General features: G+C 47.0%; 1 protein-coding gene across 5 annotated transcripts in view; it reads left to right on the top strand.

The window, feature by feature from the left end:
• The first annotated feature begins 3,427 nt into the window (after positions 1-3,427).
• VPS37C (VPS37C subunit of ESCRT-I) overlaps positions 3,428-10,681 on the top strand; it is a 29,863-nt gene continuing 22,609 nt past the window's right edge. The window contains exon 1 of one of the 5 annotated variants that reach the window (XM_025987376.2): positions 3,428-3,886. The gene's annotated coding sequence lies outside the window, so the exon portion shown is untranslated. Of the gene's footprint in view, positions 3,887-3,964; positions 4,175-4,645; positions 4,726-10,681 lie in introns of those variants that run through there. The other 4 variants (XM_072758192.1, XM_025987375.2, XM_072758190.1 and 1 more) reach the window with 4 other exon arrangements.

Here is a 10,681-nt window from a genome sequence, read left to right as displayed (position 1 = left end):
GAAACAATTAACATCTCCTGTTATGCTCTCCTCATTCAGTGCAGATAAACTGTTACTCTGTGAAGACATAACAACCCCCAGATCTCAGTGGGTCAACACAACTAAGGTTCATTGCTCATTCCCACCTGACACGGGTTAGCAGGGGACTGCTTGTCAGTCACATGGGGAGAGAAGCTGATGGATGTGCCCTCTTGATGCAAGAGAAATGGATGCACGGCAAATTGGACCCCAATTTGTGAAGGCTTCTACCTGGAAGTGACATCCAGTAACCTCTGTGCAGGTTGCAGGGACCAAAGTAAATTCCATTGTCCCAGTAACCTGGGGCAGGGGCTCGAGAGGGGCGGAAAAGCCTGATCCAGCTAGGTTTAGGACAAGTAGTAATGGTCCTCACCTTCATTCATGTGCCTATACTTTACTTTTCTTTGCTTCTCTCTATCCTGCTCCTCAGCAGTAGACTTTTGGCCAGTAGACTCAGATTTGGATGAGATTATATGAGAGGACATACACTAGGCTGTTAATAAAGGAGGGAGACCGAAGGCAAAAAACGAAAAGAAAAAAAAATCCAAAAGCTATATTTTAAGAAAGCATGTATGTTTATAATCACAATTTTGCATTGATACAAGAGTGTATGTGTGTGTGTGTGTGTGTGTGTGTGTGTGTGGTTTTTTGTGTGAATTTAATAGAATAATAGAGGAAAGAAATTTGTAAAATATAAATTAATTTACCAAACCCAACCAAATAATAATAAAGCAGTACTATATTAACCATAGCATGTTTAAATTTGGGCACACATAACAAAAAAACCTAAAGTAACCATAACAAGATAGAACTAGATTTTTTCCCCCTCCCACTTAAACCAATCTGGGGGTAGGCCATCCACAGCTTCAATGGTTTCTACTTTTTAGGTCACCTCATGGTCCGATACAGCTGCAAGAATTCCAGCCATCACATCTGAAATTGAAGCAGCAGTTGAGAAGAAGGTGGGGAAGACAAAAGGACTCACATCTCAGGTGACTCAGCTCCTTTAAAGCAGCCTTCCAAATAACTCTTCTCAATCCATCTGTTTATATCACAAAGTCACTCAGTTATTTATCTGTGTATTTATTTAGCAGGGTCTCGACAGGAGGCTTGAACTAGGACCCTGAGATCAAGACCTGAGCTGAGATCAAGAGTCAGATGCGTAACCCACTGTGCCACTTGGGCACCTCTAGTCATCCAATCATAACTAACAGCAAAGGAGGTTGGTGAATGCAGCTTTTTAAAGCTATTGGGCTTATTGCCATAAAAGAAAATAAACTCTATTTTTTAAGGAAAGCCAGAGAGTGTATGACTCTGTTGGCAGCTATCAACCCCTGCCTCAGCGGCACAGTTCCCTTCTGAGTAGTGCAGGCATGACTGCTGAGCATGGAGGGGGAGCCAGGAGGAAGGTGCCTCAGTGGCACAGTTCCCTTCTGAGTAGTGAGGCATGACTGCTGAGCATGGAGGGGAAGCCAGGAGGAATGGGCCCAAGTGAGAAGCCCAGCCAGAATAATCTGACTTTCAAGTCCAGAAAAAAAATAAGATCAAGTGTTCACTGAAGATCTGAAGGCCAAATTGGGGATTGTGTGTACCACATGGCGAAAGTTCCTTTAAAAACTGCTTATCCAGACAGTTCCTAAATACCACCCCTCCCCCCACCCCATACCTCAGCTTCTCCAATATCTTCTTTGATACACCTCAAATTCTGACCTCCCTGTCCAGCCCTCCTCATTTCTGTTCACATCACTTTTCAACTAGTCAACCATGGACCTAACAAGATCCTGTTCTGAGGAGTTAAACAAACATACACTTTGTAGTAGGAGGTAGAGAGGAAACATAATGAATATTTCGACTTTACTATTTTTTTTGTTCTTGATCATCTGAAGGACTGAGGTATCTTGGGGGAGGGAGATCTCCTGTGTCCTCTCAAATTCCAACCAGCAAGGCATCTTCCCTGGGGCTGGAGACGGTGTCCTTCTCCTTTGTATCTGCAGTCCTCAGCAGTGAATGAAATGTGGAATGAAAAAATGAGAGAAGAGTAAGGAGCAGTCTCCTCTTGCTCTCTCTCCCCCTCTCTTTTGCATGTTTCAGGGTCACTTTGAAACATGAACGACGTTGGGTATAACTGAGGCACTGAATAGGGACAGAAGTGCCAGGGATTGGACACCACCAGGACCAAAGGGGGTGGGCTAGAGCCAGGTGGGGATGAAAAGAGCCTGGAGTGGAAAATAGGAAGAAACATGGTAGGGAAAGCACCCTCTTCCGTTGCCATCTGCCTCAGATGACTGGAGTTTTCTGCCATTTCTCCCTCCCTCCGTCCTTTGCCCTAATTCTCCATCTTTGGTTATTCAGAAGGCCCAGCAGCTCCCCTCACCCACCCACCCCAACGGATGACTTGGCAATGACCTGTTTGATATGGAAAGTAGGCAGTAGTTTGTCTTTTCCCCTCAACACCTTGGCTGGAATCATTGTGTCTGTCACATTTTCAAGTTATTACTGTCATTGTTTTAGGAGTTTCTAGCATTGGCAGAAAATGATGTATAAAATAGGTTCTGCCTGTCCTTACGGAAATACCATCCAGGGGGAGAGAATGGTCAGTTACACAAAAATGTAGTAAATGCTAAGAGACGGAAAAGTGGGGGGTGTTTGAAGAACATGCATGAGGGAACTTTCCCAGTCTTGAGAGTACAAGAAGGGCTTTCCAGAAGTGGAGTCTAAGGCCCAAAGGGCATGAGTGACAGAAAACCCAAAACAAGAGTGGCTCACACAAGATGGTTTATTTCCCTCCCCTGTGAAAGTCTGGAGGTGAGCATCCAGCAGTGTCATGAAGCTCCACCGTGTCAGGGCTCAGGCTCTTTCTGTTCTGTTGTGCCTGCAGGTATGGCCACCATTCCAGGGTCAATTCACAGGTCAAGATGACCTCCCAGTGTCATGTACCTATCTCACCTGCCAACACAGTACCAGTGAGTGAAAGGATTGCTGAATGAAATTCAAGCTAATCCATCAGTAGTACTATTTTTTTTTTTTTTTTTTTTTTTTAGAGAGCAAGAACCTGGTTGTGCACACGTGCAGATGGGGGACAGGCAGAGGGAGAGGGAGAGAGAAAGAATCCTAAGCAGGCTCCGTGCCCAGCATGGAGCCAGATGCAGGGCTTGGTCTCAAAACCCTGAGATCATGACCTGAGCTGAAATCAAGAGTCAGATGTTCAACTGTCAGAGCCGCCCAGGAGCCCTCTGTTTTCTTTTTCTTTTCTTTTTTTTTTTTTTTTACTACCAAAGTAACATATGCACAAGATTAAAAATTATATAGCACAAAAGGTTTATGACACAAAGTTAAGGCCATCCGCCCTGGTCCGCCCCACCACTCGGAAACAGTTCCAATACAGTTCTCTGAAAGCTGCTATCAACATGAGCTACTCTAACATCATGTGCAAGGCGAGGTGTTTGCCAAAAGCAACCTTGGTATCCCTCAAATAAGTCAGTAGCTGGGGCTGCCTTCCTCATGATCCGATCTGTGCTCCAGGGGTGGACACTGCGTGAGGCCTGATCCTCTTGCCCAGGGGCCCGAGTCCACAGGCTACCTGGCAGCCGGGAGCTCTGCGCACAGGGGCAGTGGTGGTGCCACAGCCAATCAGATCGTTCTCTCTAGAATCGACATGGAAATTTTGAGACTATCTGCTGAGAAGAATTCTGATATCACAAGAGAGACCGAGTCAGACAGAGGACGAGCCTGCACGAGCCTGCACACCGCCGCGGGGAGCGCTCCCGCCACTCTCCGGTCACGTGACCCAGCAATCCGCGTCCTTGAGCTGCTCGCGGCTGGGTCTCTATCGCCGGCGAGGATGGCCCTGACTCGACGCCCGAAGGTGGTGGGTTCTGCGAAGCGCTCCCCCTGGGGCCCCGCTTTTACAGGGCCGCCACCATGGGCCCTGCTGGGGGGCGGGGCAGGGCTGGGCTCTCGGGCTCAGGACGGGCCGCCCGGGGAAGCCCGCGCTGGCCCGCTCCGGGTCCTTCTGGGTCGGGGGCGGAGGGTGCAGGAGGCGGCCCGTCCAGCACGGCTCACAGCACGGGCCCAGGTGCGACCCAGGGCCTGGCCAACCGCGCGGAGCTGCTGCGGGGAACCTGCCGCCAGTTCCAGCCCGCCCGGGAGGACACAGGTCCGCGGCCGCTCGCGTCCCGGGGCCCAACGGCGCGGGCGTGGGCGTGGGCGCGGGCGCAGTCGCACCGCCTAGGGCGCTCCCCGGGTGCTGGGATCTCGCTCGCCTCCTCCCGGGCTCCCTGCGGGCGGCTCTGAGCGGAGGCCCCGAGTCGGGCCGGGGACACAGGACCGCGCCCCCCGCCCGCGGGGCTACACGCGGGGCGGCCGCGCAGGCGCACTCGCCCGGGGGCAGAGTCGGCCCGAGGGGCGGCGCCCCTCCCAGAGGCGGGCGGAGGCCGGCGGGGGCGGGGCCGGGGCCGGGGCAGCGGCTCGCGGGAGGGGGCTCGCGGGAGGGGTACTCCCTCGGGTGTCTGCGGAGCGGGCGCAGCGCGCGGGGTAGACGTGCGGGGCCTCCGGCGTGCTGCGGGGGGGCGGCGCGGCCCCGCTCGGGCCCGGACGTCGGAGGGCGTCACTTCCGGCGGGAGGGGGCGGGCCGGCGGGCCCCGGAAGTGCGGGCGCGGGCGGTGGTTTAACCCGCGGCGGCGGCGGCGGCGGCGGCGGCCGGGGCAGGTGAGCGGACCCGGGAGGGGCGAGGACGGGGAAGGAGGTGGTGCTGGCAGTGGCTCCTGGCGCGCCCCCGCCTGTCCGGTGATTGGGCGCGAGGGGCGCGTGACTGCGCCGGCACCCCTGCCCCTCGCCGCGGGAGGGAGGGAGGGAGGTCGGCGCCCCCGCCCCCAGCGCCCTCCGCTCCCTTCCCGCCGCAGGTGGCACCTGCGGCCCCGCCCCCCTCCCGTCCCCCCGCCCCCCCAGCCCCTTGCCGTCGCGGTCAGAGCCACTTTGCCCGCTGCACACGCGGGAGCAGGCCTCGGAGCGGGCCTGACTTAGCAGAGGTCACGCAGGGGAGGCCAGTGCAGAGTAGGGGCACGGAGACTCCTGGCCGTGACTCGTGCCCGTGCCCTTCCCCGGGAGAGTGCAAGGGGCTCTCAGCCTGGGCTCAGTCCTGCTCTTCTGGACCCAGACCAGGAGAGCCCAGCGCCCGTCACTTAGCAGCCCCACTCCTGGACCTGCCGGGTACACAGGCCGTTGCTGTGCCTGTGCATCGACAGACTGGACACATCTCTGTCCTGTATAGGTCTGGTGCCTCTTGGGTGCAGAGGGCAGTGCGGCGTTTGTGGGTCTGTGTATCCTCCATAGGGACCCGGTTCCTCCTCATTTCTTCCCCACAGCCAATAAAGGTGCTTATTTTCCCACTTTACGGCTGGGAGAAGGAGTTACCTGAGGCTCTGTTGTGAGTTTTTGGCACAGATGAGTTTCAGTCCCCAAGGCTGTGCTTTCTCAGCACAGGGTCTGGCCTCACCCACCCTAGAAATGTATTCCTTTGGCCCAGGAAACTTCATAGACTCACTTCCCTTCACTCTAGCAGTGTCTCAGTAATCCTGTTGCTGACTCAAGGCTTTTCCACTTCTTTCATTGGCTCCTTGCCTCTTTTCCAGGAATCTTGTTTACTGCCAGTGCACCCAAGTTGCTGCCACCTGACTCAGGACTGTAGGCCCTAGAGCTGAAGGTTTCAGTGTCAGAGGGATTTGGGGAGGAAGGACTTCCTTTGCCTGTCGTGCAAAGCTACAGCCTTGCCCAGGCCTGGACCTTGGGGTTCTGGGGTGGGAGGAGGGGCCTGGTTGAACCTTGGCTGCTGAAGTGAGAGTCTTTGTTCTTGGTGGTCATGGTGCCCACAAAGGCTTTTTTCCTCGATTATCTCGGAAACTGGCTTGGTGCCTTTGTAATTGCCATTAGGTAGAAATTTCATTTTGGATTTCTTTATCTGGACAGCTTTTGCTGGCTGGTTTTTAGGTGGTAATAGCTCTGATATCTTGCTTGACTGCCATGTGCTTTTGGCACTGTTTTAGGGGCTTTGTGAACACAGTGAGTTCTGAGAATACTTCAGGGTAGGTGGTGATCCCATTTTACAGGAAAGCGAGTTGCAGAGATGTTATATAATGGTCACCCAGCCAGGAAGCACTGAGTTGGGATTTTTAACCTGTTAGTCTCATTTCAAAGCTAATGTTCTTGCTGGACTTAAGAATCATCAGTGATGCTTAGGGGAGCCTGGGTGACTCGAGCGTTTACCTCTTGGTTTCAGCTCCGGTCATGGTCTTGGGGTCCTGGAATGGAGCCCCATGTTGGGCACTGCACTCAGGGAGTCTGCTTGAGGATTCACTCTCTCCCCCTCTGCTCCTCCTCTTGCTCACTCTCTTTTTCTAAAATAAATAAATACTTTTTTTAAAAAAAAATCATCTGTGACGCTTATTAAAAATATGAAGCCAAACCTCTGGAGATTGTCTGGAGCAGCGGTCCCAGGAATCAAGATTTTTCACATATGCACTGAGAGATTCTTTTTGAAAGTCAAATTTGGGAAGCACCAGTTTAAAGAGTTTGTAGATTTTCTATACTGGAAACTGAGATTGTTTCTAAGGAATCTCTTTTGCCTTCTACATATTGCTGTGAAATCTGCTAACCTGGCATAAATCTGCCATTGAAAGGGCATTGGCCTAACTAGCCATGTGAATTATTTCCGAATACTTTGGGCCAGTACCAGTCAGCTTTATCCAGCCTGACATAATCATTGAAAATCTCGTTGTAATCCCACTGGATCTCTGTTGTTCCAAAATTCTGTTAGTTTCTGCTCAGAGTCTAGAGTTTTCTTAAGGTTCCGGTTTGTTCCTGGATAGTTGCCCTATAACTTAGAGATCTCTGTAATGGCAATGCCTTTGAGGATTTGGGTGCTTTAAAAGGCATGTATACTTAACTGGTGCTCCCTCTACTGCATTTCTCTTCCCCTTCGCTGGTTTCTGTGAGAGACTTAAGCAAAGACCAAACAGGTTCGTCATGATTTTGCTGGTACTGACAAGTGGGGCCCCTGGGGCTTAGGATGGGCTGGAGAAGAGAGAGAAGGAGAGACTCAACCATAAACACATCAAACAGAAAGCCCAGATCAGGTATGCCTAGCATCGAAGACGTTTAATGTATCTACTCTCCCCTTGGCTGGATTACAAGTAGTAGAAGATGCAAAGTCAGCATTATACTATTACTTTATTTTCTTTCTGTCCAGTAAACACTGATTTCTCACTTAATTTCTTTGTAAAGAGAGGATGTACTTTGTATGATTTGAAATGTTTTATTTTTTTATTTATTTATTTTTTTTAAAATTTTTATTTATTTATGATAGTCACAGAGAGATAGAGAGAGAGGCAGAGACACAGGCAGAGGGAGAAGCAGGCTCCATGCAGCAGGAGCCCGACGTGGGATTCGATCCCGGGTCTCCAGGATCGCGCCCTGGGCCAAAGGCAGGCGCCAAACCGCTGCGCCACCCAGGGATCCCTGATTTGAAATGTTTTAATTGACTGTTTTAATTTGAAATGTTTAATTCACTTGCTTTATGGCCCAGGATAGGGTCTTCCCTGGTCAATGCTCTGTGAACACTTGGGAAAAATATGTTTTCTGCTTTGTTGAGTGGAGTATTGGATCAATATCTGTTAAGTTGGTTGGTAGCGCTGTTCAAGTCATAACTTCTTACTGTTTTTCTGTCAGCTTGTTCTATCAGTGAAAAAGGGTCATTGCAATTTATGACTATAATGATTGATCTATCCGTTTTTCCTCGTAATTTTATCAGTTTTTGCTTCATGTATTTTGAAGCTCTGTTATTAAGTACATAAACATTTTGGATGTTGTTTGTTTGATGAATTGACCCTTTCGATCCCTGGTAATAGTCTTTGTTCTGAATCTACTTTGTCTCCTATTAATATAGCCAATCCAGCTTTTAAAAAATTACTGGATTGGTATACAATATATAATACAGAACTACAACTCAAAAAAAAAAGTGATCAGATTAAAATAGGCAAAGGACTTGAATAGATGTTTCTCTGAAGAAGATAGACAAATGACCAATAAGTATATGAAGATATTCAACATCACTAGTCATTAGGGAAATGCGAATCAAAATGACAATGAGATACCACCTCACAGCCCTTTAGATGGCTGTTAAAAAAAACCAGAAGTATGGGATCCCTGGGTGGCTCAGCCGTTTAGCGCCTGCCTTTGACCCAGGGCATGATCCTGGAGTCCTGGGATTGAGTCCCACGTTGGGCTCCCTGCATGGAGCCTGCTTCTCCCTCTGCCTGTGTCTCTGCCTCTCTCTCTCTCTCTCTCTCTGTGTGTGTGTGTGTGTGTGTGTCTCTCATGAATAAATAAATAAAATCTTAAAACAAAACAGAAGTGTTGGCAAGAGGATGTAGAGAGATTGGAACCCTCATTATTGCTGGTGGGAATGTCAGATGCACAGCTGCCGTGGAAAACAGTATGGCAATTCCTCAAACAATTAAATATACAGTTATCATATGATTCAGGCATTCCAATTATGGGTATATCCCCTAAAGAAGTATAAACAGAGACTCAACCAATATATTTGTACACTGGTGTTTATGGCAGCATTATTCACAATAGCCCAAAGGTGGAAGCAACCCAGGTGTCCATTGATATATGAATGGATAAACAATGTGGTACATATATAGAACATTGTGTATCTTTAAAAAGGAAGGAGATTTTGACTCATGCTACAACATGGCTGAAACTGGAAGAAATAATACTAAATGAAACAAGCCAGGGACAAAGGGACAAATATCACATGATTCCTCTTATATAATATTCCTAGACTAGTTAAATTGATAGAGTCAGAAAGAAGACTGGTGGTTGCCAGGGGCCGAAGAGGGAAGAATGGGGAATTAGTGTTTAATGGGTGTAGAGTTTCAGTTTGGGATGTTAAAACAATTCTGGAGGTGGATGGTGATGATGGTTGAATAACAGTGTGAATATACTTAATGCCATAAAACTGTACAATTAAAAATGGTTCAAACAGTAAATTTTATGTTATATATGTTTTACCATGATTTAAAAATGGATAGTGTTTAAAGATCAACATTTGCTTTGTGTATTTCTTGATATTCTTTTAAGTTATGTGTCTTTAAAATGAGTTCTTGTAGGAAACACATAGATAGGTTTTGCATTTTGTAAAATTGAATTTTACAGTCTCTGCCTTTTAATTGGTATGTTTAGTACATTTACATTTAATATGATTATTAATGTAGTTAGGCATAACTATTATCTTGCTGTTTGTTTTCAATTTATCCAATAATCTTTCTTCCCATTTCCTTTTTTTTTTCTCTTTTTTCTTCTGATCTCTTTGGGGTTGAGTAATTTTTTTGATTTCATTTTGTTTCCTATGCTAGTTTATTAGCTATAACTCTTTTTTTTTTTTTAGCAATTTACTAAAGATTCATAGTATGCATCTTTATTTAGCTTGTCACAGTCGATCATCAAGTGATATTATACCACTTTAAATCTAGTATAAGAACCTTACAATATGTACATTTATTTCTTCCCTCCTGGACTTTGTACTGTTGTTGTCACACATTTCGCTTCTACATATACTATAAATCCCACAATTCATTGTTAATATTGACATGTGAACAGTCAATTTATAAAGAGATAAAAAAGAAAAGATATTTTATATTTATTTACACGTTTTTCTTTTCTGGTGTTCTTCATTCCTCTGTGTAGATCCATTTTGTTTCACATTCTTTCTTACTTGAGGACTTCCTTTAATTCTTTCAGAATTTGGGGGTCTAAGAAAGTCTTTATTTTGCCTTTGTTATTGAGAAGTATTTTCCCTGGGTATAGAATTCTAGGTTGACTCTTAATTTCAACATTTTAGTAAGTGGGTCCGGTGTTTCCTGGTTTGCATGGTTGCATATGCATAATCAGTTGTCCTTCTTATTTTTTGTTCTTCCATTTCTAGTGTGCCCCTTTTCCTTCTGCTCTTTCTTTTTTCCCCTAAGATTTTATTTATTTATTCATGAGAGATACAGAGAAAGAGAGGCAGAGACATAGGCAGAGGGAGAAGCAGGTTCCTCACAGGGAGCCCCATTTAGGACTTGATCCCAAGACCCCAGGATCACACCCTAAGCCAAAGGCAGATGCTCAACCACTGAGCCATCCAGGAGGAGTCCCCCTTCTGCTTTTCTTTTATTGCTGGTTTTAGACCATGTAATAATCATTATCATGTGCCTTGGTGTAGTTTTCTTCATGTTTATTGTGCTTGGGTTAGTTGAGTGTTTTTTGGATCTGTGGGGTTATAGCTTACATCAAATTGGGAAAATTTTCAGCCCGTTAATTCTTCAGATAGTTTCTCTCTTGTCCTTTCTCTCTCTTCTTTGGGGACTCCAAATACAAGTATATTAGAATACCTGAAATTGTTCCACAGCTCTCTGATACTTCATTCATTTTCTCCCCCAGTCTTTCTGTTTTTCTCTCTGTGATTTGTTTTGGATCATTTGTACTGTTTTATCTTCAAGTTCACCTATCTTTTTTTCTGTAGTACCCAATCTATTGTTACTTCCATCTAGTATGCTTTCTATCTTGGCATTATTGTTTATATCTCTGCAAGTTTGATTTATGTCTTTTTTATACTTTTCTA

The sequence above is a fragment of the Vulpes vulpes genome, chromosome 5, assembly GCF_048418805.1.
Source record: "Vulpes vulpes isolate BD-2025 chromosome 5, VulVul3, whole genome shotgun sequence".
NCBI lineage: Eukaryota > Metazoa > Chordata > Mammalia > Carnivora > Canidae > Vulpes > Vulpes vulpes.
Note: the sequence above shows the minus strand (reverse complement) of the source record. Positions and strands in the feature narration are given on the sequence as shown.